The 27,870-nt window shown below is 45.8% G+C and overlaps 1 long non-coding RNA gene and 1 pseudogene across 1 annotated transcript; one reads left to right on the forward strand and one right to left on the reverse strand.

The window, feature by feature from the left end:
- Positions 1-7,683: 7,683 nt before the first annotated feature.
- LOC120095150 (uncharacterized) lies at positions 7,684-18,094 on the forward strand. The gene is made up of 2 exons (XR_005490371.2): positions 7,684-8,731; positions 15,058-18,094. It is a non-coding gene; the product is annotated as an uncharacterized LOC120095150 (long non-coding RNA).
- Positions 18,095-21,874: 3,780 nt separating this feature from the next.
- On the reverse strand, positions 21,875-26,486 carry Nsmce2-ps2 (NSE2/MMS21 homolog, SMC5-SMC6 complex SUMO ligase, pseudogene 2; annotated as a pseudogene).
- Between the last annotated feature and the right edge of the window lie 1,384 nt (positions 26,487-27,870).

The raw sequence follows: 27,870 nt of genomic DNA on the forward strand, positions 1-27,870 counted from the left end.
ATGTAGCATCTGGACACCCTGGAGGGAAAGCGGAAGGAACCTGGAACCACACCTACTGACGTTCATTGCCTTTGAAGCTCCCGGAAGCCATCAGAAACCAAGGCATACCTGCTGCCAGTATTCACGAAAACCTAAATGTCTTCAACATTAGCAGAAGACCGATAAATCCACAACTGGCTTACTTATGTTCAACAAAACTTCCCCTACCTTACAAAGATCACATCCTACCATGGTACTCACCGGAGCCACTAAAACTGCATCCCAACCCCCGGTCACTGATAAACTGGCCTTTTCCTCAACTCTTGGGACCAAAGTCAGGTCATCAGGTTTCGTGGTAAGCGCCCTTAACCTCTGAGCTATGTCTCCAGTCCTGAAAATAGGTTTGTTTTTTGAGACATGGCCAGCCTGGAACCCCCTATATATACAGGTTGGGTGGTGCAGGCCTTAATCCTAGCGCTGGGGAGGCAGAGTCAGGTTGGTTTTTGTGGGTTACAATCCAGTCTGAAAAGGTTTTGGTAAAAAACAAAAAGGCCCCATGATGATGATGATGATGATTCCTGAGAAGTAGCTCACAGAGTTGAATGGGTAGTGAAGACAGTTTGCTCTACGAAACCACAAAACCAACAGAAAAGGAAACAGAAGAGAAGGCAGCAAACTGAATAACACTGGTGTAACTAGGACGATTCTTCTTTTTTTTTTTTTTTGTCAAAATTTCTTCCATATAAAAAAAATGTTCTCCTTCCTTCATAGGACAACACCACAACTAGATGTCATATTCTGCAAAATAAAACCTCCTGAACTAATGATGGGTTACCTCAGAGTTATTGGCCAATGGGGTCCCATGGATCCCTAAAGCCTGTTAGGCTATTACCCCTGCTATTGGTTACCCAGGGCTTGACGGTAAGGCCCTATTGCTGAAAACACTACACTCTTGAGTCCTAGAACATGGAGAAATCTAGCTGGTTCTCTACAGGAAGCGTCATACCTGTCGATTAGCGTTCCTAGTGCTGGAAGGAGCTAGGCGTGCTGCTGGATGAGAAAAGGAATCATCAGGGGTTGGGGATTTAGCTCAGCGGTAGAGCGCTTGTTTAGCGAGCGCAAGGCCCTGGGTTCGGTCCCCAGCTCCGGAAAAAAAAAAGAAAAAAAAAAAGAAAAAGAGAAAAGGAATCATCCATCTTACTCAGCTGTGAGTCCTGTGAGTTACAGTAGCAACCTGTCTGGAAAGACAGACCACTGGTTCAGTAGTACAAATGCTACCACGATAAAAAAAATCGCTTAAAAAAAAAAACTTTATTATGTATGCATGTACACCTGCAGGCCAGAAGGGGGCACCAGATCTCATTACAGATGGTTGTGAGCCACCATGGGGCTGTTGGGGTTTGAACTCAGAACTTCTGGAAGAGCAGTCAGTGCTCTTAACCACTGAGCCATTTCTCCAGCCTAACCGTTCACTTTTTAAGAACTGGATCTAAGGCCTGCTCCAAGAGACAGAACCCATATTTGACACTGTTAATGAGATGAAGAACATATGGCTAGATAGGCCATAGGCATTAGGGGGAAACCTGCTGCTCTTCTGCTCCCAATGGTTTATTACCATAACATAATCAGTGCATCACTCACCACCATTAGAGAAGCTGCTTCTTGTAGTAGATGACACGTAACACAGGAAACCCACGTCAATGTCAGAGAATCAGAGGCAGTGGGATGCTCAGCCCTCCATGGGAGATCTGTATCACATCCCTCCCCTCAAAATTCAGGGATCCGTATGGCAGAGGGAGCACAGAGAGTGTTAGAGGCAGAGGTGATGAATGACTTCAAAGAAACAGTGCTTTCCAGATACAACAGTGCAGGTGCACGTATGTACCCAGGGACTGTGACCTCGAGGACACACGAGGTCTACAGAAGCTCCAGCTACACAAAATCTCAGTGTGGAGGAGGGAAGGTAAGCATGCAGTCTCTCCCCTAGCTGCGATGCTCCTGGCCCTGAATTCCTCCTGAATGAGGGAAAGTCAGTTTTCTTCAATGGAGTGATCCCCGGTTGTTATGTTTTATAAAAAGCCAAGTAGGTTTGGCAGAGTGTAGTATAGTGTGGTGGGAGGAAGTCATAACCGTACTGAGGCACCCCATACCCCCAGGTACCAGCCCTATGACGAGTGTAGTATAGAATAGAGTATTCGGGGGGCATGGGAAGGGGAGTTGAGAAGGGAACAGAGGTCAGAGAGGGAGAGAGAAAGAGAAGAGGTCAGCTGGGAACACATGGAGAGAAGGAAGGGGAGAAAGGGAGAGAGGGAGAAGTTGAATCAGAGAGAAAAGAGGCAGAGAGGTCGAGGAGGGGACAAACAGCCTCTTTTAGAGAGCTAGGCCTACCTGGCTGTTGCCAGGTAACTGTTGGGTGGAGCCTAGAAGGAATACCAAAATGGCACCTTGGTTATTGTTCTATGGCTGTGAAGAAACACCCTGACCAAGGCAATTTTATTTTTAAAAAGCATTAATTGGATGTTTGCTACTAGTTTTAGAGGGTTAGTCTGTGATCATCTTGGCAGGAAGCAGACAGGAAGGATCCTGGAGCAGAGAACTTTTCTTCCTCCTCTCCAGACAGCAGGCAGAGAGAGGGGGTGGGGTACTGGGCCTCCTGTGGGCTTTTTAAACCTTGAAACCCAACCCTAGTGATTCACCTCTGTCAGCAAGGCAATACCTCCTAATCCTTCTAATCCTTGAACGGTCGCACTCTCTGGTGACAAAGCATGGAAATACATGAGGCATGGGTGCCATTCTACTCAAACCACCACTGACAGTATATCAACCACACTAGGCAGAGCCATGTCCCGGTGTCATCAGAAGTACAAACTGGACTTGACTCTTTTAAAGAGAGAGGCAGAGTATAAGGTTGGGTGGGTTGTGAGGTAGAGGAGGATCCGGGGAGGAATTGGCTTAGGGAGATGAACGTGACCAAAAAATTAGTGTGTTTAGACAGGGTTTCTTTGTGTAGCCCTGGCTGTCCTGGAACTTGCTCTGTAGATCAGGCTGGCCTTGAACTCACAGAGCTACAGGCCTCTGCCCAAAAAAACATTTTATGAAATTCTTAAAGAATACATAGAAACATTATTTTAAAAGAAAATAATACTTAAGAGTTAAGTATTAATTCCTGACTCAAACCTAGGTATATCTGGGCTGGGGTGCAGCTCAGTGGTTGAGTATATGCCAGATACAGCCGAGCCCCTGGTTTCATTCCAGCACTGCAGGGGAGGGGAAGCCCATACTTTCAATTCTATTCCAGTTGCCCCAATGCAAGAGAAAGGCCTCCTGGCTTAAACCTGGGTCCTTGCTAGCTGGGAGTCTTAGATATGGTAGCACGCTCCTCCAGTCCTCAGTTTTCTCATCAGTAGAATCGATCGGAGAGGGAGCAGTACAGTACAGAAATGGCCACAAACACAGGTTGAAGGCCAGAGTCCCCTCCCGCTAGCTTGTTTTTTATGCTCATCTCAGTCCAGCAGGGACCCTATTGTTGGGCCCCTACCTTAGACCTGCCAGTGGGACTCCAGGACCGAGTTCCTAATGGCTTTGTCTCCCTGGGCACCCAGAGCTGCCACAGCCCTGAGAAACAGGACTTCCATTGGAGGCGAGCTTCTGACTCCCTTTCATCTTCCTTATCAGACCCAGGCGGTGAAACCCGTGGCCCTTCTGTCAGCATTCTTTCCCATTGGAATTTAATCAGAACCCAAGGCATTCTGCCTTAACCTGCTTCCTGCTGCTTCTTCTGCTGCTACCCGTGTTTTCAGATGCGTCATGTGATTCAAGCAAACACAAACACAAGACACACCTCCTCCCCACCTCAGCCTCCTCTCCCTTCTCAGATAAGCCCTCAGCTGCGAAGGCTGACCATAAACTTAGTGTATAGCTCAGGCTTGCCTCACACCTGCCTCAGTCTCCCAAGTGCTGGAATTGCACACGTGTATATAATATTGTACTGGCTGGGTGTGTGCGCCAACTGACTTGAAACAAGCTAGAGTCGTCAGAGAGGAAGGACCCTCAGTTATGGAAATGCCTCCATGAGATCCAACTGTAAAGAAGGCATTTTCTCCGTGATCCACGGGGCGGGGGGAGGCCTCAGCCCATTGTGGGTGGTGCCATCCTCGGGCTGGTGGTCCTACGTCTTATAAGAAAGCAGGCCGGGCAAGTCATATGAAGCAAGCCAGTAAACAACACCTCTCCATGGCCTCTGCATCAGCTCCTGCCTCCAGGATTCTGCCCTGCTTGAGTTTCTGTCCTGACTTCCCTCAGTAATGAACAACAGTACAGAATGTGTAGAATGTAGGCCAAACAAACCCTTTCCTTTCCAACTAGCTTTTGGTCATGGGGTTTCATGACAGCAATAGAAACCCTAGCCAAGACAGGTATCATGGCAGGCTCGAACACCAGACTTCCTAGTCATAGATCAATGTGGGGAGGGAAGTGGATCTCAAGGCACCAGTTACCTTGAAACCAACAGTGAGACTTGGAGGCTTTTCAGCAAGGAGCCTAATTAAAGATGCTTGGAACCTTTCCCAGTTGTGCTGAGTGGGGAGGGTTTCCCAAGATAAGCACGGTTCCAAGAGTAAAGAGTCCGTGTCTGGTCCAGTGACGGTACACATCTCTAATTTCAGAGTTCTACGGCACAGTGAAGACGATCTTGAGTTTAAAGCCATCTTGGGATGCATACAGAGATCTTGTCTCAAAAAAACCCAAACAAACAAGGAAAACAAAATTTCCAAATAAGCCAAAAGGACAGAGGCCCTTTTGTGGGAAGGCTGCTGTGAGTGGAAAAGGTGTTTTCACTTCATCTCCTTCCAATAAAGTCAGGCTGCTGTGTTCATGGGATCCACTCTGAGGGCTATGCCAGGAACAAAAGTTCCCAAACCCTTGTCTAAATAGCAGAAGGGAAGTCATTTAAAAGCACACTGATTTTACAGTTCCTTTAGTCAGCAAATACTTATTATGAAAGTTTCTTTTGTCATGAGCCTGGGCGGGCACACTGCATGACTATTACCCCGGCACTTGGGAGGCGGAGACAGACGAGATGGAAGGATAAGTTCCTATAAGTCCCTATAGGGGAAGTTGCTTGAGTAAGACGTACATGTATTGGTAATTTTGAAAGATATGGTGAAATTGCTGTACGTAAAGGATTGACTAATTATACTCTTGATGGCAACATCTCAGAGCCTTTTCGAGATGAAAATGTTTTATTGTCTATGACGTCTCATGTCTATTGAATGGTGGCCCCAATCTTCAGTGGGTTCCCTTTGGTCTTTTTTTGTTTTTGTTTTATTGGGGGGGGTGTTGGTTTTTTGAGATGGTTTCTTTGGCTGAACTAGAACTCACTTTATAGACCAGGCTGGCCTCAAACTCACAAAGAGCTGTCTGCCTTTGCCACCAAGTGCTGGGATTAGATGTGTGTCACTACCACACAACAGGTCTTTTTTAAAAATCAAGGTTTATTTATATTTTATTTGGCATGTGTGTGTGTGTGTGTGTGTGTTCATGTGTCTGTGTGTATCCATGTGTGTGAACATGCACAGGCATGCGTGTCATGTGTATGAGTGGAGGCTCAGGAGCTGAGTCCCAGGGAAGGAACTCGGGTCTGCAGGCTTAGAGGAAGGCATCTTTATGCACCGAGATGCCTGCTATCTTGCCAGTCCTTCCCTTCTCTTAAGGTAAAGGGGCATCAGCTAGGGCAGAATATGTGGCATGAATACACCAATCCTTGGCACTCCAGCCAAAGCCTCCATCAAGAACAGCTGACTCCTGAGCTCCCTGGCCTTTCCCCCTGCTAGCCTCTGCCCCTGGCACGTTCACCTTTCGTTTAGTTCTTCTGTAAGCTTGGTAGTGTTGTTTGAATCTAATTGCCTCACGCCTAGACTTTTTCTCCTGTCTGCTTCTTTAAACTCTTCCTTCTTTAAGCGTTTGCGGTAGATTCGTCACCATTTCCTCCAGAATCCTTCCCAAGTATCCCTGAGGAGCCCCTCAGGAGGTGAGTTCTTAGATGTGACGTGCTTCTCCTGTAAGCCAAAGGCTATTAGCTCTTTTCTTCTGTGATCAGCGATGGGTCTCTCTTGCTGACCTGTGAGATCTGTGAAGGCAGATGCCCTGTCTATTTTTTTTTCTATATAGTTTCCCCAAGGTCTACATTGTGTCTAGTGCTTAGCCAGGACTTTGGAAAAACTTACTGCACACACACAGACACACACACACAGACACACAGACACACAGACACACACACAGACAGACAGACACACACACACAGACACACACACACACACACACACAGACAAAGACTTTTAGCTATTTTGTGGGTTCTTCTTTTCCTCCCACACCCCTTTACTTTCAATATCCTAATGCAAGGTAAGAGAGAAAGAAGGATGGGGTAGGAGAGAGGAGAGAGAGAGAGAGAGAGAGAAGAGAGAGAAGAGAGAAGAGAGAGAAGAGAGAAGAGAGAATATCTTCAAATAGAGTCAGGGAAGTGGGGGACAATATTGTTCAACTACTTCTTACTGACTAGGGGCATTGAGTTCCTTGGGACAAGTTTGATCTTCACCATCAGGATATCTAATTTCTTTTTCTTGTTTCTTCTTTGTGCATGACTATGTAACAAATGGCAACCAACAGCAACCAACCAGCCATCAGCCGTCAGCCATCAGCCGTCAGCCGTCAGCCGTCAGCCATCAGCCATCAGCCATCAGCCATCAGCCAACAGCCGTCAGCCGTCAGCTGTCAGCCATCAGCCATCAGCCATCAGCTGTCAGCCAACAGCCATCATCAGCCATCAGCCGTCAGCCATCAGCCATCAGCCATCAGCCATCAGCCATCAGCCATCAGCCAACAGCCATCAGCCATCAGCCAACAGCCGTCAGGCAACAGGCAACAGCAACCCCTATTAGGGCTCCAGCATTTATATCTCCTCTGAAAAGTCCTTAGAATTCTAAATATCTCACAACTATAGAACTATCTGCAGCTGGAAAAAATCATGCCCCTGCTAGAGCACGAGGCAAATCATAGTCACCTGCTGTGAAGCAGCCCCACATCCCCACACCTGGGTTTAAAACAAAAACATATTTCCACAATATTTCCGTGTTTTGTTTTGTTTTTTCTTTTTTTTCAGAGCTGGGGACCGAACCCAGGGCCTTGTGCTTGCTAGGCAAGCGCTCTACCACTGAGCTAAATCCCCAACCCCCCGTGTTTTTTTTTTTTTTTTTTTTTTTTTTTGGTTCTTTTTTTTCGGAGCTGGGGACCGAACCCAGGGCCTTGCGCTTCCTAGGTAAGCGCTCTACCACTGAGCTAAATCCCCAGCCCCCCGTGTTTTTTTAAAAAGAAAAAATTCCAACTACACATATATACTGGACACAGGGTCTCTCTCCCTGGAACGCCTCATGATCTAGCTCAAGACAAATTGAACTCTGATCATCCTGTCTCTACCTTCCAAGTAGTAGAAATATAGGTTTCTTTCTGGGCTTTTATTTATTTTGGGGGCATGGTCACTCTAGAAAAGCAGTCAGAGCTCTTAACCACTGAGTCATCTCCTCAAACCCTCGTTATTAAATTTACAGATTTTTTTCTAGACACTCTTTCGTTTTATGCTGTTTTGCTGGAAGAGAATGAAGCAGAGGAGGAGGGGGAAGAGGAAGAGGGAGAAGAGGAGGAGGGGGATGAGGGGGAGAGGTCAAGGGCATCACAACTGATGAGCAGGCCTTTAAGTCTCCCACCAGTTAACCCAAGAAATGTCCAGGGAGATTCCGAGGGGTGGGACAGGTGGTATACGAAAGGTAGATAAGGGGAGGAATGCAGAGCTACAGGAAGTCAGTGTGTGGAAAGATAGGGTCATCCTGGTGACCTCATGCTGTGACCACAACCAGTGTCCGGAACAGGACCTCAGGCAGTTCCTTGACTCCCAGCACGTCTGTCTTCTCCGTCAGACAGTATAATCTTTCAGTTTTCTTTTCTTCAAACGTCTCAAAGGGATGGCCCCACCTCTCTTCCCTCTGTCTTGCAGGTCTTCATTTGACGCTACTTCTCCCCCACAGCAGTGACTCAGCTGTCAGGAACCCAAGCGGATGGCCCAAACCCAGACCCAAAGATGGACTGCTTCCTCCAGCCCTTCCCCCTGGAGGACCTGAGAGATGAAACAAAGGAGAGGACCAAGTCTTAGTTTGAGAGTGGCAGTGGGCCTTGTGAGTCCTGAGCCTTCCCTTCTGTATCTCCCGTACTATGCTAAATCGAGGAGAAGGACAGTGAGCCCCGTTCCCCTGACTTTACTCTTAGGATGCAGGTCAGCTAGTTAGTGGCAATCCAGGAATGTCTCCTACATTCCAGGTTCCCGGGAAGCTTCGCCAGGGTGACTTAGCAGTGAAAGGTACCATTGTGTTCTAAGTTGGCCTTCAGTAGTGTGGCCAGTCATTCCAGGCCTTGGCATGACTCGACTGGGCTGGAACCCTGGGGCACAGGACTGGGGTCTTTTCCAGAGTGGGGGTTCCATGACTTTCATCTTGTCCAGGCTGGTCTCTCATTTTGGCATTGTGTTTCTGCTTGCACCTACAGTTGTGGGTACCACAGGGACTGAAGCTGTTGTTGGAATGGTAACTCTCGTCCTTGTCAGAGCGTCGCAGGCTTTCCTGGGTGGTCTCCATCCGGCCAACTCCTTGCTTTTGTTCATTCATCGATGTGTGCAGGGGATTCTCCAATTCCCCCTTCCCAAGTAGAGGTGGGTAGTAATTCATCTCCAAGCCACAAAAGTGTGTGCCTAGAGGTGTACATGCCACAGGGCATCTCTAAGCCCTGTGTGAAAGCATCACGACACCCAAATCCAGGCTTTCATGCCAGCTCCTGGCAACCCTGGCAGTATGGGGCAGCAACTGGCAGTTCCTCCTCTGAGCAGAGCAGGCAGCGGATGGCTTTACGGCCCCAGCTCTGTAGCCCACAGCAGGACAGCCTTGAGGAAGGACAGAGCGTTGAGAGTGAGGATGGGCCTCATGAAGGGAGTATGGACTCAAGGGCTGGCTGTAGACGACCCAATGTTAACATCTGGAACAGCTGGAAGACCAGGTCCAGAGGTCCCAAGGTCACAGGGTACAGGGACAGGCAGGGCCCTAACCTGGAAGTCACTGATCATGCTAGAACCAAGTGAGATTGGCCACTAAGGTGTTGCAGAGTGTCCTTGGCCCACCCAGCAGTTAGGCAAGGCAGGAGGCTGAGCAGTTTTATTTTATTTTTTAATTATGTGTGTATGAGTATCTAGCTATGAGTACATGCATATGTATACAGTGCCCTTCAAGTCCAGAAGAGGGTGTCAGATCCCCTAGTGGTTGTCAGCCTCAGAATATGAGTGCTGGGAACCAAATTGATGGTGGGATAGAAAGACAGAAAAAGATGTGAACATGGGAAGGGGAAGGAGTAACCCCCCCCCCCCCCACATCTCCTCATGTAGCCTCTCACCGGCTGAGAATCCAGACATCCAACACTGGGCAGGAGAGATGACTCAGTGGTTAAGAGCAGTGGCTTCCAGAGGACCAGGATCCCAGCATCTACATGCATGTTCACAACAGGGAGACAGTTCGGTGGAGGAAGTGATTTTTACTCTTGAAAGGGGAAACAAATTTCCAGTGCTGGTTATGCAGGACTAGGTTGAAGATTCTGGCACTTGGCAGAGTTCTTTGTCCTTGATCCCGCCCTTGGATTGACAGATAATGGATGGGGGATTTGTTCTATGGCTTTCCTAGAAAATTAGTTTCAGACCTTCACCCCCAATGATACCCCTAACAAACTAAAGTTTGAAAAAGAATTTTTAGCACATGCACACATATGTAGGTGCCTTAAAGACCAGAAGAAGGTGCCAGACCCCCCAGTAGTGGAGTTACAGGTGCTGGGAACTGAATTCAGGTCCTCTTCAAGAACAGCAAGCTGCTTTTCAGTGTTCAGCTGTCTCTTCGGCTAATTTTGCAAGCGAAAAACAGTGATGGGGGGAAATGAGGAAGCATCACAACTGCCTGTCAAAATTCTAAATTTTGAATGACCTGCAAAGATCAGAGGGGCGATGGGAAGAGGCAGGCAGACAGACTTTGTTCCAATCAAAGGCGCTCCAAGGGAAGACAGTTTCTTCTTGGCCACACATCAAAGCCTGACTGTTTGCTTTTTAAACTCATTTTCACTCTGTCTCTTTAAGGTTTTAATTTGCTTTGTTATACCTGTATCTTGAAGTGTTTTCCCATGTTTCTGGAATGGTTTCAAAGTTTTAGGTCTTAAGTTGATCCATTTGAATGGATTTTTGCACATATGTGTGTGTGTATTTGTGTGTGTGTGTGTGTGTGTGTGTGTGTGTGTGTGTGTATTAGATACTAGTTTTAGAAACTAGTATATATCTAGTTTTCCAAACACCATTTGCCAGAGAGCCTATCTGTCTTCCAGGACCAATCTTCTTCTTTTTAATAATAACTTTATATGTTTATACTTGATGTGCATTGATGTTTTGCCCATATGCACACTTGTGTGAGGGTGTAGGAATCCTTCCAACAGGAGTTGCAGACAGTTGTGAGCTGCCATGTGGGTGCTGGGAATTGAATCCAGGTCCTCTGGGAAAGTAGCCAGTGCTCTAACCACTGAGCCAGTCCCCCAGGATCATTCTTATTGCTTCTTTTGGGGGTGGCTGATTATAGCTCTTATGCTGTTGTGTTTACCAAAAGCTATCAGCACTGCCTTTCTGATAGTGAGGCAGGGGGGGTGGGGCTGTGAGTGACATCTGCGAGGCCTCATATAACGGCTGTAAACTTGTCATAGGAGAAATGCTAGTTGGCAAAGAAGGCCGAAAGTCCCAGCTGATGATAGGAATGGCTTGGACTTTTTGGGAAGGCATTGAGGTCATAAGGTGACCTGTAGCTCAGGATGACACCTAAGTACACAGCACCAGGGGGTAGTGGTAATTAAGATGCCAATGATACCTGTGGTGCATGAAGTCATAAATAGAACTACATGTAACAGCCAGAGCAGGAAAAGCCCTCTGTATCTAAACGACCTGATGTGGGTACAGGAAACCAAACTCAGGTCCTCTGACAGCAGTAACACCTTAACTGCTGAAACACCCCTCCAGGCCCTTCTGAATTCTTCTACATTTCTCCCCCCACCCCTTGAAAGGAAGCTGCATCTTTATTTTACTTTTTATCACCATTGTTGTGTTTGTATGTGTGTGTATGTGTGTGTGAGTGCAGCCACATGTGTGCACATGTGGTCAAAGGGCAACTCTCTGGAGTTGATTCTTTTCCCCATCATGGGATCTGGGGATTGAACTGAGCTCATCAAGCTTGTTCACTGCCTTCAGAAGTGTATTAACAATGGACTGTCTGCTACCATCTACACGTCTCTGTCCAGTTTCTTGAGGTCTCCCCCCACCTCCATCTGCTGATATCAAGAGTACTCTGATGTTATTGGAGTTTTAGGGCAAAAGCGCCAACCCTGGGAGTTTCTAGGGACAAGACTCCAGCCACCCATAGCAAAGGGACTAGTAATGGTGAAAAGTTGACACAGGACAAGAGGAACAGATAAAAGGTCTCAGGTGATTTTCAGAGAGTGCACCGACATGAACTGTAGGAAGAAATGGGCGGGGCCAAGGATCTACACGATCAAGATTCTATCTCAAGTCTTGGGTCAGGTCAAGCTCCAATTCTTCAGCAACACGGCCTGAGAGAAGCAAGCCCTTACTGGTTAAAGGGGGCATGCTGATCCCTGAAAATGGCCACGTGTGTTTCAGGTGAAGCTTTCCCACCACCCATAATTCTCCTGATGCTTCTGCTGGGGGGGGGGTAACTTCAGTTGCTGGTTATAAATATCTGTGTATTAGTCCTGCTTTTAGAATCCAAGATGACTCCAATCGTGGGGTGATGGCTAAGTGTCAGGACACTTACCTTTTAATTGCTTTGTGTAACTTCTAAGCACGAGGTTCTGAGTTTTCTAAGAAGACTGCTGTGTTTCTTTGTGTGCATGTGCAAGTGTATGTGTGTGTATGGTTTAAATCCATATGGAATCTAATTCATTTATTTGTATGAATAACCTTTAATACCTTGCAAATAAAAAAAATCACAACCAAAATTAATCAGATCCAACTTCTATAAAGTTAGGCTAGGCATTTGAAATGGAAGCTGTAAAGCTCCTATTATCGATACATATTTGGTATAAAATATATTCTATGCACTTACCTACCACTCAAACCCCAACACATCTGTGACAGAATCAGAACTAAAACTGTAATTAGCTCTATGTCCTCTTTCATAGCATGCCCCTGCCTCTGCTCAGTCCTTCCTCACCTGTATTTAGCTTTCTCATTTCTTCATGTTATACTGTGCTCACAGTCCCTACTAATGCACTTAACACAGTTCCCAGTGTCTCTCTGGGCATGGTGGTGCCCACCTCTAATCCCAGCAGAGGGGAGGCAGAGGCAGTTGGATCCCTATGTATATGAGGCTAGTAGCTTGCTTTACTCCAAGTTCTAAGCCAACCAGGGCTACAGAGTAAAATGCTGTCTCAAATACTTAAATAAAATATACACTTGTTGACTTATTTTTCTTAAAGATTTTTCTTCTGCAAATGATATTATAAAATGATTATTTTATTTCCTTCTATTGGAAATACTTTCCTCATATAATTCTTTCCTCATATACTATATCCTAATTTTGGTGCCCTTCTCTTTCTTCTTCCCACTTTCTCCTAACCTTCCCTTCCAACAAGATTCACTCCCTTTCTGTCTCTCATCAGAAAAGAACAGACGTCTAAGAGATAATAATAAAATATAACAAAATAAAATATAATAAGATAAAACAAGAACTATCACACTGAAGTCGGGCAGGACAAACCAACAGAGGGAAAAGAGCCAAGGCACAAAGAGTAAGAGGCTGGCTTGTTCACACACTCAGGATCCCCTACAAACATTAAACTGGAAGCCATAATACAAACGCAGAGGGCCTGGTGCAGACCCGTGCAGACCTGTGCAGACCCGTGCAGACCTGTGCAGACCCATGCAGATCCTGTGCGTGCCGCTTTGTTTCACGTGCGTTTGCCAGCCTCGTTTCCTGGAAGCCCTCCATCTTCTCTGGTTCTTACGCTTTCCCTGCCTCTGTTCCATGGGATTGCCTGATCCCTGAAAGGAGGGATCTGATGGGGCTATTCCATTTAGGGCTGAGAGTTTCAGAGTCTCTCACTCTTCATAATATCTGGCCTTGGGTCTCTGTATGTGTTCCCATCTGGTGCAGATGGAAGCTTTTCTGATGATGGCTGAACAAGGCACCAGTCTTAGTCTAGCATTAGGGGTCATGTTCACTACTTTTTTAAAAAAAGACCACACTGTCACACTGTCGGGTGTGGATTCCATTGCCTGGAATGAATGGATCACACACACACACACACACACACACACACACACACACACACAGACACTGCAATGGCTGGCTGTGAATCCACACTATGCCCCCAATTGGTCCTTACTTTTAGCTGTCTCTCCCCATAGTCCCTCCCTCCACCCTCTCCCCCTCCCCACTTGATCCTCTGTTCCAGTCCTGCTGCCCCCCCCCCCCATTCCCCATGAAGCACATTGTGTAGGTTTAGGAATGAGATATGGGAGCTAAGGTTAAACTCAAGTCCATCGATGTCAGTGTTCTGGCTCTAGGTCAGCATAGTTTGTTATCTTCTGCAGTCGGTTAGAGATGGGAAGACATGCGCTCTCTCTGTGGTGATTTTGATGTTATCGGTAGTGTTGAACTTTCTTGGCTTTCCAGACAGCAGGATCCTGGAGTGATCTCTTTCTCTATCCTTTCATTTCTCCTGTCTCTTTCTTGTCTGGGTTCTATGTAGCCCCGGCTGGCCTCAAACTTAGCATAAGGATAATCTTGAATTTCCGATCCTTCGGCTTCCCCCTCCTGAGTGCTGGGATTTCAAGTTCACCCACCTACGCCTGCCTGGTTTTATGTAGTGCTTGGGGTCAAACCCAGGTCTTTGTATGTGCTAAGCAAACACTCTACCAACTGAACTGTAGCCCAGCCCCGAGTCTTACCTTTGTGTGTGTGTGTGTGTGTGTGTGTGTGTGTGTGTGTGTGTGTGTGCACATACCTGCCATGCAGGTGTGGAGGTCAGAGGTCAGCTTGAGGGAGTTGATTCTATCTTTCTACCACGTGGGCCTGCAGATCAAACTCGGGACTTCAGGCTTGGTGGCAAGTGCCTTTACCCACTGATGGTCTGGGAGATCAGCTGTGTTATTTTTCCCTCCTGCCTCATTGGCTGCACATGCACTGCTTAGGGCTCCTGACCCTTATGTTTTCTCCTCAAGTCTAGGGAGCTGTTCAAACCCACCTCCTCATCTTCATACTCAACCCAACTAAAGACCACTCTGTTATTCTGTTCTCTGTTCTCAAGTAAGACTTCTTGGGGTCACCCCTAACTGTTTCTTTTCTTAAAATGTGTGTGTGTGTGTGTGTGTGTGTGTGTGTGTGTGTGTGTGTGTGTGTGTGTGTATGTATGCCTGTGTGTGTGCATGCACAGAGGCCAGAGAAGGGTGTTGGATCCTTCAGGGCTGGAGTTTTTATGGGACGCTTAGCTTGTTAGGCCGGGGCTGGGATCCGAACTCCTGTCCTCATGACTGTGCCGCAAGCATTCTTTACTGTGGAGCCAGCTCGCCAGCCCTCCCTTTACACTTTTCTTTTTCTCATCTAACCCATTAATTAGCACAGCCTTTTACATCCACCTCCAAAATACCCCTGTAGCTGAGCATGGTGGTCAGTGAATGTCCTAGCACTCAGGAGGTGGAGATGGGAGAGTCTGGAGTTCAGGGTCATCTCGGCTGTATAGTGATGTAAGGCCACCCTAGACAACATGCGATCCCCTCCCCTAAAAAATAATCTGCAACGAAGTGCTCCCGTCTTCTCTGACGTCAGTGTCCTGGAGCATGCTCCTTTGTTCTCTCATGGAGCATTGAAGAAGCTTCTTGACTGGGCGTTTTACTCCAGCCCTTATCCCTAACATTCTATAAAGATTTATTGTCTCGTGTGTTTGCAGGTCAGAAGAGGGTATCAGATCCCCTGGAGCTGGTGTTGCCGGTGGTTATAAGCTGCCCGATGTGGGAACCTGGAACCGAGCTCTGATCCCCTGAAAGAATAGCAAGCCATCTTCTGAGCCATCTCTCTAGCCTCCATTTTAAATAGACCAGGAGGTCTTAGACTCAGAGATCCACCTGCCTCTGCCTCCCAAGTGCTGGGATTAAAGGTATGTGCCGCTATCACCACCACCCAGCTTTTTAGAGATAGATTCCTTATTGAGGCTTTAATAGAGCAAAGGGTAGGAAATACCCTCCCATCTCCATGCTAGAAACAACAATCCTTCAGGGTTTACGCTCTGGCCTTTTTCTTTGACAGTTACTTTGAGCTGGGGCTGAGTATGGAGGTGCCTGCTGCAAGCCGGTTTGCGTTAACTGAAGGAAAAGGGAAGAATTGGAGACAGAAGGCAGAGAGAATAGGTTTTCCTGCTTCTGCTTACATTACCTGTCAAAGTAATTCAAAAGGGAGGCTAAGCTGTTTCACCCTCTGTCAAGGCAATATTCTGAGGAATTTACCTTTCTCATTTATTTCTTTGTTTATTTATCACATGTATGCATGTGTGTGTGTGCATGTACATGCACAAGCATACATATAGAGGTCAGAGGACAACCACAGGAGTTAGTTCTCTCCCTCCACCATTATATATCCCAGGAATCAAACAAATTTAGGCCTTAGCTTTGGCAGCAAGCCATCTCATCATCCCAGAATTTACTGAATAACAGTAAAGTCACAAGCTATGGCAGATTTTCCATTTCTTTGAGCCTGACCTGGGGAAGTTTTTGCGGTGTCCATCGGTCCGAGGCATGGGAGTCCTTGCCATGACAACGCCTATGTCAACAACACACATTAACTCAGGACTGCATCTGACCTTACACACTCATTCAGAGCTCCCTCTGACCCCCACAATTGTTCCCTTCTCCAACTATGGGGTGCTCAAGGAATGTGGTATTCAGGAAGGAGAATCTTCAAATTGTGAATGGACAATCTATGATATTGATCTGTGTAGATGAAATCCTGGTTCCTCGAGTCAAGATGTTCTTTAAGTGTCCTCTCAAAGGATATAAGCTCTTGGGTGTTGATTAATTAAGAAGTATGAGATTTGGGCTGGAGAGATGGCTCAGCGGTTAAGAACACTGATGCTCTTGCAGAGGTCCTGAGTTCAAATCCCAGCTCACAACCTCACAAGCCACAGGATGGCTAACAACTGTTTGTAACTCTAGTTCCAGGGGATCCAGCAACTACTTTTGGCCTTCGTGGGCACCTGGGAGCATGCGGTGGACATTCAGACAGGTGGACTTGTCTGTGTGCATCATACATGTACACATAGAATATTTAAAAGACAGACTATATGCCAACATGTAGTCCCATGCAATTATATGAGGCACACACACACACACCACACACACACACACACACACACACACACACACACATACACAGACACACACACGAGAAAACGGAGTTATTTCACAGGGGAATGATAATATGGTAATATGGTAATAGTTTCTGATCCTCATTTGGTTACAATTTCTGGGTATGGCTTTTCTTTTGCTTGGCTGTCCTGGAGCTCACTCTGTAGACCAGGCTAGCTTCAAACTCAGAGATCTGCCTACTTCTGCCTCCTGAGTGCTGGGACTAAAGGCATACGCCGCCACACCCAGCTATTGGAAAAAAAAAAAAAGAAAGAAATGAGGACACGCTGCCCCTAGGGTTGAGGAGAAGGATATTGTAGACATGGGGGAGAAAACAGCCAGAGGCATCTGGAACCAGACCAAGAGAGGAGGGGTTGGGGTATGCCATCCCAGATGACTCTAACGGGTATTAGTCAGTGGGACTGAGGGAGATTGGCAGCTAAATTCTGCTTAGTTAAACAGACATCAGTTACTCTTGTGCTGGGTTTGAGATCTAACTGCTATCATGTTCTTTTCAAGTCCAACTTTACTCTTTGACCCTATGTTCTCCCTGGTGCTAGAGGTTGAAGCCAGGGCCTTGTACCGCTACCAAGTGGGAGTCTTTACCACTGTGGTACATTCCAGTCCTCTGCTGGTATTCCACTCAGTAATCATGGAGGGAAAAAATGGAAATGAAGTCCTGGAACTTCAAAGTTAGAATAGCAACAAAATAGATCCACTGCCTTGCCTGAAGAGTTGTCCATAGATTGCAGCTATCAACAGGGTATACAACAATAAAAAAAAAGATGGGGTGAGAAGAAAACCCAGGCCATAAAGCATTTGCCATGCCAGCCAGCATGAAGACCTCAGTCTGATCCCTAGAAATCATATTCAAAACAGGCATGGTGGTTCATGGCTATAACCCCAGCTCTGGGAGGCAGAGACAGGAAGGTCTGGTGAGACCCTGTCTCAAAAAACAAACTAAACCCAAACAAAAACCAAACAGGATATATACCTGAGGAACAGCTTAGGATGACCTCTGGAATCCACGTACACACAATTGGTACCCTAGCCCCTGCTAGGTAAAATTTCAAAGAATTTTAGAAGAATGACTCTTAGGGCAGATGGTAAGAACACAGAGAGAGATATAAGTCACTAAGTAAGAGTTTATCGCTCCTACTGCAGGGTGAGGGTTCTGATTCAATTGCCCGAATCACCTGCCAGGATTTCCCTCCTGCTCATCACAGGTGTCTACTGTACCAAGGAACTGAGCACCTGTGATCCCAGCACTAAAGAGGAAATGGGAAGAAACGAGGGCCAAGGTTATCCTCAGCCCTACTTTTGAGGCTAGCCTGGGCTATATGGAACTCCGTTTCAGGGGGAGTTAAGAAAAAAAGATGTAGGGTTGGAGAGATGGCTCAGTGGTTAAGAGCACTGACTGCTCTTCCAGAGGTCCTGAGTTCAAATCCCAGCAGCCACATGGTGGCTCACAACCATCTGTAATGGGATCTGATGTCCTCTTCAGGTGTGTCTGAAGACAGCAACAGGGTATACACATACATGAAATAAATAAATCTTAAGATCTTAGAAAGAAAGAAAGAAAAGAAAAGAAGACACATAGAGAAAAGCAGTAGTCCAGAAAGAGACAGGTTTTAGAGAGGTTATGTCAAGCTTTCATTAAACCATTGCTTGCACATGAACTTGAGGGAAAGATGGCTTCCATCATATTCTTTGAGGCCGGGTCTTTCAGTCAAACCCATAACTATCTATGGCAAGTCTCAGCTGGCTGGCTCTGAGAATCTCGTCACTGGCCTACCAAGGTCAGAATTATGGGTGGGTCACCACACCCACTCAGCAGGTATTTGGGTTCCTGGGTCCAGCCTCTCCTCTCCTTGCTTGGGAAGCAAACATTGTAACTGATAAAACATTTCTCGATCCTCATGATTGGTAGTTTGAGGCCAGCCAAGCCACATAGCAAGATCTTGTCAGAAAGAGGGGAGGGGAGGGGAGGGGAGGGGAGGGGAGGGGAGGGGAGGGGAGGGGAGGGGAGGGGAGGGGAGGGGAGGGGGATTGGATTCTGGGCTTCTTAGAACTCAAGGCAAGAACAGAAATGGTTGAAAGACTGTGGTTTGGTTTGGACCTTACTGCGTGCGGAAGCGTGAGCCTGTGGTGTCTAAGGAGGCCCATCGTCATTTCTAACTCACTGATCATCTGCACGAGGCCATAGACTCAGATACTTTCAACATCAGTTCAGAGGTGGTACTCAACCTGACTTCCAGAAAGAGGAGCTTTGTGGAGATAACACAAGATACCCCAAAACCCCCAGGGCTTCCTTCCGCTACAGCTTGCACAATGCTGTATTTACCCTGTGTGCTACTGTGGAGAAAGAGAAAGTGAAAACACCAGCTTCGAGTGCTGGGCGGTGCCTGAACGGAGGCTTCAGCCAGAGGGAATTCCCAGGCTGCTTATTTTGGCACTCACACAGTGCAGTCCTGCTGGGGAGTGGAAAACAGCCAGGCCTGACTCTAGTAAGAGTCATCCCTGCTCAGAGGCAAAACTTCCGTTCCTTCTACCCAGAGCAGCAGACAAGCCAGCCCAGTTGCAGTGTTTGATTTTGTATTCAAAGACAGTGTTTCCCCAGGCACTTTGGCTGGGATTCAATTCACTTGTTTTGTTGCCTTCTCTCCTGATTCTTTTGTAACTGCTGGTTCAGTACCACACCAACCCTTCTATCAATCCTGAAGGGCATTTTCAGGGGGTCCTCCAGCCTCTTTGGACTAATAAACACTGCAGCTCACAAGGGAGGAGAACAGAATTCAAAACAGATATCACATCTTTTCGGCTAGCCTTGCCTCCCCCACCACTTTCATTTCTCTTCCTCCTTTAGTATATTGAGCAAGGAATTTAGTTTATAGCTTCATGCAATCATCTCTTTCAAACTAGCAGCTGGAGAAATGGCTCAGAAATTAAGATCAAGGTTTGGTTCCTATCACTCAGTGGCTCACAACTGCCTGATATTCCAAATCCAGGGGATCCAAAACCCTCTTTAGACCTCTTGTCGCTGCAGGTATACAGTGTGCACACATACACATTAAATAAATAACATTAAAAAAAAAACTACCATGAGTATTAGCTGGGCAGTGCTTGTACACCCTTGCAATCTCAGTGTGCTCAAGAGGCAGAGGTGGTCCGATCTTTGAGTTCAAGGCCAGTCTTGTCTACAGAGTGAGTTCCAGCACAGTCTGGGCTACACAGAGAAACTCTGTCTCAAAAAAAAAAAAAAAGTACTAATGAATAACTTGAGATGTCACTGCATATCCATATAACCAGATTGATGTGGTTAATCTTCTACTCTTCTTTGCAAATTAAAAAAATAAAATTTACTGGGGAGATAGCTTAATAATTAAGAGTACTTGCTGCTATTTCAGAGGAAGAGAACCCAAGTTCAGTTTCTAACACTCATGTTGAGTGATTCACAATTGTCTGTAACTCCAGGTCCAGGGGATCCAACATCCTCATCCTCTTGTGCTCTCTGTGGACATACACACACACACACACACACACACACACAGATACAGACACAGACACACAGAAACACACACACATACAGACACACACAGACACACACAGATACAGACACACACAGACACACAGACACACACACAGATACAGACAGACACATACACACACACAGATACAGATACAGACACACACAGACACAGACACACAGACACACACAGATACAGACACACACACAGACATACACAGACACACACACAGATACAGACACAGACAAACACAGACACACACACAGACACACACACAGATACAGACACAGACACACACAGACACAGATACAGACACAGACACACACAGACACACACACACAGATACAGACACACACAGACACACACACAGATACAGACACAGACACACACAGACACACACACAGATACAGACACAGACACACACAGACACACACACACAGACACACACAGACACACACACACAGACACACAGACACACAGACACACAGACAGACAGACACACACACACACACACACACACACGAAGCCAGTGTGGTGGTGTATACCTTTAAAATCGGCACTGGAGAGGCCAAGATGGATCTCTGTGAGTTTGAGGCCAGCCTGGTGTACAGAGTGAGGTCCAAGCTACCCAGGGCTACATAGTGAGACGTCTAAATTTTTTTAAAATTTAATTACATTTATGTATTTATGATGTATGTGTACACATGCATAGCAACCACTGATCCATTGTCCTGGATTCATCTCCCTGTCCCTGAATTCTTATTAATTAAGTAATTAACTAGCTAGAAACAGTTTTACCATGTAGCTCTAGCTGGCCTGGAACACCTTATGTAGATTACGTTGGCCTTGAACTTGTGCCTTCCTTCTGCCCTTGCCTCCAAGGCACTGGAATTCCAAGTGCGTGCCAGCAAACCTTGCCCGTGGGTGATGGATTCTTTGTAGCAGTCGTGCCTCTACAGGCCTGGGCTCATTCCTAGCCTACTGAGTGAGAGGCTGGGGTGAAGAGTGCTGTCTTCTACCCAAGACAGCTGGGCAGCTTTACAGTCAACAGGAGGCCATGGAGGGGCAGGGGCTATGTCCTCACCGTCAACGATAGGGAGACGTCCCCAATTCCCCCACTTAGTTTATGGAGCCGGGACATTCTGCGGCAGCCCATGAAGCTCTGAGCATGGCGGCTCTAGGGTTTTCCCTGCCTGCGTGAGACCTATGATTCACTCTTCTGGCTCATTTCCTTTCCTTGGCTCCAACTCTTGATTTGGTCTTAGAAAAAGAACACTTTTTGGAAACAGGAGTCACTCGACCAAAGCCACTCACAGGGAGTTGGATGTTCACGCACGCATGCATTAAATGCTTTTAAAATAAGCTCCAAGTTACCATGGAAACACTAGTGTCACTAATTAGGAAAGAAATCTAAGCACTTCCCCTTGGTGTCATTGAACCTACAGCAATCCTGGGTTTGAATTCTCTCCTTGGTACTCCCTGTCTTCTGTCCTCTTGTCTGTCTGTTGTATGAGTCAGAATCTGTGCCTGCTTGGAGGCTGTCTTGAAAATCTGTCCCTGTGTCTGTGTCTGTCCCTGTCCTTGTGTCTCTGCCTGTGTGAATGTGTCTGTGCATATCTCTCCATAACAAAGGGCTTTGCTCTCTGATACACTGAATAGCACCAGAAGGGTCAGATGGGGGAAGGAATGAAGGAGACCTTACAGAATTTTTTTTTTACCCCCTTGGAGGATTATCAGTTTCATTTAAATTTTCAGAGCATTTGAAAATAAAGAATATAATGTACCTGTGTTTTGATTGTGTAATTAAAAAATGCTTTCAATTACAATTAGCCATTAAGTGTTACCCCAAACACAGTGCGCTGTTCAGTGAGCGCCCCCCACCTCCCCATTGCTTTCTGATCCCACCCTCGGATAGCAGGGGCGGGGGGGGGGGTAGAGATAGGCTGCTGACAGCCCTGTGGGCGGGGCTTTTCCTGCTCATGCTAGCATTTCCTCCTGTGGCTCTGGAGTGCCCTTCTTCCTCCGGAATGAGATCCGACACTCTCACGACTATGTGGCTACAGCCAATTTTTGGCATCGGGCCTTCTTTTCTCTGCTGCCTTGCTTGAGTTCCATCCTTCCTGCTTGCATTCCATCATGGGAAAAATGGCTTTTCCTTCCTAGGTGCGGCCATACGTTGTTTTTTAGTGATTTCTTCATTTCCATCTGTGTTATAGGGCAGATGAAATTGGTCTGCATCTGGATCAAAATCGTATCCTTATCGGCTCCTTCTGTCCCATCATTCTCTCTGTCTGCATACAGACCACAGTGCTTCTTCAGCTGTTGCTTAACCTGCACAAACTTCTCCCTGCCGTTAAAGTCGGCATCAGAATGCTTATCCTGAAAAATCAAACCTTTCTTCTCCGCTAGTCATGTTAAATGTCATACTTTTTCTGGACATCCTTCTTTTACATGACTTATTATAGGTTGGGCAGCCTTAACATAATGGTTTAGTTCCCAACCCATTTTAGCAAAGTCAACCAGGGCCTTATCCATACTGTACTCACGACTCAACATCAGTCCACTAGGTCCAAGGCATTAGAAACCGTGTCCATTCCAGAGCTGATGCAAAATTGGGAGTTTTTTAAGGAGGAGAGGCAGACTGGACACCACTGAAAGATACATAATAAGTGGAACCCTAATTTCTATTGATATGCTTGGCATCTTGAAATTGTTACCTGGCTGGTCCAAGGAGCACCAGCAAAATATTAATTATGAGATGAGGATGTAGCTCACTGGTAGAATGCTTGCTTAGAATATGTGCAAACCTAGGTTTAATCCCGAATGTGCATGGACACACACACACACACACACACACACAAACACATGCTACATGTACATACACATGCACTCACATATGTGCACACACATATACACACAAACACATACATGCTGTGTGTGCATGCACACGCACATACATGTGCACGCAGACAAACACACACATGCTGCATGTACACACGCTTGTATACATACATGCACAAACACAGAACTCTCCCTTATCTGGTACTATATCCCAGCCTCTCCCTACACACTTTCTCGTGCTTTCTGTAATTTACTCATAGAATGCTTACAGGTGATGTAGGTGAGCTAGGGGATGTAGCCCTTATCTGCAGATGAAGAAACCTGGGAAGAGAGACATTTGGGGACTTGCCCAAGGTTGTAAAGTGGAGGGAGATTCTTTGGACCCCCTACTTTGTTCTTCTTGATTTAAAAAAATTGTTTTATTATTTTAAACATTCTGTTTTCCTATTTATAATTATAAATAATTTTAAAAATTATTCAGGGATTTTTTTTGGGGGGTAGTTTTCAGTGTTGAAATATTTTACCTCTGCTTAAATCGGTTTCTTTTTTTCTTTTTTCTTTTTTTCTTTTTTTTTTTCGGAGCTGGGGACCGAACTCAGGGCCTTGCGCTTGCTAGGCAAGCGCTCTACCACTGAGCTAAATCCCCAGCCCTTAAATCGGTTTCTAAGAATTTTTATTCTTTATTTTCTTTTCTCTTCTTCCTTTCTTCCTTCTTTTCTTTCTTTCTTTCTTTCTTTCTTTCTTTCTTTCTTTCGTCTTGCTAGGCTGGGACTCAAATTAGGGAGGGCCTCACATGTCTAGCAAGCACCTCACCACTAAGCTACACACCAGGTTGGCATTTATCTACTTATTTGGCTATTGATTTTAAATTAAGTTATTTTTATATTTTTCCATAATGTTCTTCCCTACATTAGAAATATAATTGGTATATGAGAGTTAATGTGTATCCTAGAACTCTGCAGAATTCATTGGCTAGTTTTAATGATTTTTGGATGCAACCTTTGACACTTTCTATGTATGCAACAATGTCACCTGTGAGCAGACAACTTCAATTCTTTCTTTCCAGTATAGATGTCTCTGGAAAAGAATCAAAGGGTAGAGTCTCTGGGTCAGAAGCAAGTTGGGGCAGGGGATTGACCCTGGAAATGGGTTGGGTTTCTTTTGTTCATTTTTACACTGTGTGTGTGTGTGTGTGTGTGTGTGTGTGTGTGTGTACATGCACCAAATCTCTGTGTGTGTGTGTGTGTGTGTGTGTGTGTGTGTGTACATGCACCAAATCACATGGATGGAGGTCAAAGGGAAGTTTTCTGGCATTTGAAAGGAAGAAAGCTCTCTTTCTACCATATAGTTTCCAGGAATTTAACTGAGGTCCGTAGGCTTGAGTCCAAGTACTTGTTCAATTGATTTTGGACACAAAACCATTTTTTTTGTATTTTATTTATGGGTGTGTGTGTGTGTGTGTGTGTGTGTGTGTGTGTGTGTATGCACATGTGTGTGCACAGGCAAGCCTGTATAGAACTGTGGAAATCAAAGGAAAACTTGTTGAAGTTGGTTCTTTCCTCCCACCATGCGATTATTATCAAACTCAGGTTTTCTGGGTGGACAGTCAGCGGCTTTACCCACTGAACCATGCCACCAATTTATGGTTTGTTCATTTAATTTTAACACCTCTCTCCCCTTTTCTTGCCTAATTGCTCTGGCTAGCACCTCCAGTGCACTTATTTTACTGTTTAATGTGGTTTGCTAGTATTTTGTTAAGCACATTTGTGCAATATTCATCAGGGATACTAAAATGTAGTTTACTTTTCTTACAGAGCCTTTGTCTGGCTTTGACCTCAGGTAACTTGGAACTCATAGGATGTCTTAGGAACTGTTCCCTTCTCTTCAGTTTTTGGTAATTTTTGGGAGAATTAATGTTAATCTAAGTCTCTGGATTTACCAATAAAGCCTTGGTCTCTCTCTCTCTCTCTCTCTCTCTCTCTCTCTCTCTCTCTCTCTCTGTGTGTGTGTGTGTGTGTGTGTGTGGTGTGTGTGTGTGTGTGTTGGCATTGTTACACAGCTTTGCCTGTGTGCGTAACTATAAGCCAACCTCCAGTGGTGTCTTCACTAGCCATCCACCTTGGTTTTGAAACAGGATCTCCCATGGCCAGGAACTCACGAAATGGCTAGGCTGGCTACCCAGCAAACTACAGAATTCCTGTTGTCTCTGTTTCTCCAGTTCTGGGATGACAAGTGTGCACACCTTCATCCCCAGCTCCTGATACGAGGGATCAAACTCAGGCTCTCACGATCGTAGAGCCAATCTTTTACCGACTGAGCCATCCCCGCAGTCCGAGGAAGCATCTGCTGTTGATTCTTTCTCCCTTTTCACCTGTGTAGGTCTGTGTAGATTTTCTGTATCTTTGTGATTTGGTCTTGGAGGTGTGTTTTCTAGGAGTTTGTCCGTTTTGTTGATGGTGCTCACCAGTAATTATTTTCCTCTGTGTAAAATTATTAGGTGCATCCCGATTTTAGTTATTTGATTCTGGTCTTCCTCCCAAACCCCTTGGTTGTCTGGTTTGTCTCTGGGAATTTGGTGGTTCTAGGGATCCCATGGACATGAATGTTGGTCCCTTTGTGTCTGGCTTAAGTTCACTCAGCATCTCACTCCTCCCTGCAATGATGTCACATACTTTCTTAAACACACCTGATGGAAACTCAAGATACGCAGAAGGGGCAGTAAGCCTTGTCTTTTCCATAATGATACGAGAAGAGTGGCCTATTGACTATTCAAAGTCATAAGCTAGTTAGAAGCAGGGCAAGGGCTAGAGTTTATTTTTCTTGGCTTCGGGGTATTCTCTGAGCTGCAAGTGAGTGAGAATGGAGATGATGCCGCAGGGTCCCCAGTCCTTAGGCTCTGGTGATAAACGGAACTGGAAAGCACAACTTCCCAGTTGCAGTTGGGAAAGAAGATAGGATGATGATCTTCTCTGGTGTCTCAGGTGTTTCTGTTTTCTTCTTCCTACTTGAGATCCCAGAGTCTCAGGCTCCAACAGGGTCTGTCACTGTGCCTCTGAGCAACATCTTTAATCCCCATGTTCTCGTGAGCGAGAAACGCTGATAAGGATGCAGATGCTTTTCATTGTGTTTGAGGTAATAACATAATGATATCACTTCTCTCTTCCCAGTCTTTCTCCAAATCCTCCCTTATAACTCTCCCCCCACATATCTTTTTCCCCGCACACCACCACCCTGAATACTTCTCCCCAACACACTGCTCCTTTACTTTTCAAATGCAGGACATCTACTTTTCATTCACACACACACACACACACACACACACACACACACACACATTTATATATGTGTATACACACACAATATAGCCTGCTCTGTGTATTATTCTGCTTGTGTATATATTTTCTGGACTGACTTCGGATATCAAGCAATCAGTCTGCCTATCCCTGGTTAAGACTATTTTCTCCTGCTCTCTACCAAAGTCATTCCGGCACCTAATAGTCAGGGAACATTGTGGAAGAGGAGGTGAGAAGATTGTAAGAACCTAAGCATGATGGAGTTTACTTTGACACATCGTCTCTTAGTAATGTCAGACCTGTAAGTCTCACCAGCATGGCTACCTTAACATGAACTGAACAAGGACGACACCAATAGACATGGTGTGGTTGGTATGGATGGAAAAAAGAAACATTGTTGATAGAGTTTAAGATTTGCTAAAGTAATATATTAATTGACATTATGAAACATAAACAATACATTGTTATATTTACACTGTAAAAGTGTTTGGAGTATTATTTTGGTTTGTCTAGTGGCCAAATCCCCAATCATTACTGCATTTGAAACACTAATGACTCTAAACTGGAATTTTATATATATAATAATTATTAAAATGAGAATTGTATCATTAAAAAAAAGGATGCAGATGCTAGGCAACCAGGGAGATGACGAAGGTAGGGCTAGGCAGTGGTTAGGACACTGGCTCCTTGGCTCCAGCTGTGACTCTATCTGTGTCAGGGAAATCTGGCCAGCAAGTCACATAGCCTTATTTGGTCAAACCCTTTTCCCATTAGGAAATCTAAAAAAAGATAAATATGTATCCGATGGGGCAAAACTTACAAAGTTGTTTTAAATGACTTATTCCTGTGTCAATCTTCAAGAACTGTGGGAGTTAACAGGATCAAAGGAGGCCAGGACAGTGCGGAGGGGACTGGAGAGACATGTTACTTTCGTCAGTGTGTCTTTATCTGGTTCAGACAGCCTCAAGACCATAAAGGCCTGACCTGGTCACTCTTCAGATGGTACCAAATGTTAAAAAGCAAAATACTCAACTTCTGTGCTCTGGGACCTAAGCGTTTTACTTATGAGATGACACAAATTAAGTTCATTCTCTCTGTCACGACAAGGTCTCTTTACTGTACTTAGAAGTCACTGTTTTGATTTGACTGGCTGTCCAGGAGCCCCGGGATGCACCTTTCTGTCTGCCCAGCACTGGGACTACAGGCACAACACCCTGCATTGCTCTTATGTGGGTGCTGGGAATGAAAGTTAGACTTTTGTTTATTTTTTTATTAATTTTATTTTTTATTAATTATTTATTTACAACCCAAATTTTACCCGCCTCCTTTTCCCCCCTCACAGAATTCTTTCCCCATCCCCCTAGCCCTTCATTTCTAAGAGGGTACTCCCAGGGCATCCCCCTTCTCTGGAGCTTCAAGTGTTTAAGATTAGGTGCATCCTCTCCCACTGAGGCCTGACAAGGTAGTCCTCTGCTACATATGTGCCTGGGGCCACCGGACCAGCCCATGTATGCTCTTTGGTTAGTGGCTTAGTCTCTGGGAGCTCCCGGGGTTCCAGGTTAGTTTAGAATGTTGCTCTTCCTATGTGGTTGCCCTCCCCTTCAGCTCCTTCAATCCTTCCCCTAACTCTTCCATAGGGGGCCCAACCTCAGTCCAATGGTTGGCTGGAAGTATTTGCATCTGTCTTAGTCAGCTGCTGGTA

Source organism: Rattus norvegicus, chromosome 10 (assembly GCF_036323735.1).
Source record: "Rattus norvegicus strain BN/NHsdMcwi chromosome 10, GRCr8, whole genome shotgun sequence".
Lineage (NCBI taxonomy): Eukaryota > Metazoa > Chordata > Mammalia > Rodentia > Muridae > Rattus > Rattus norvegicus.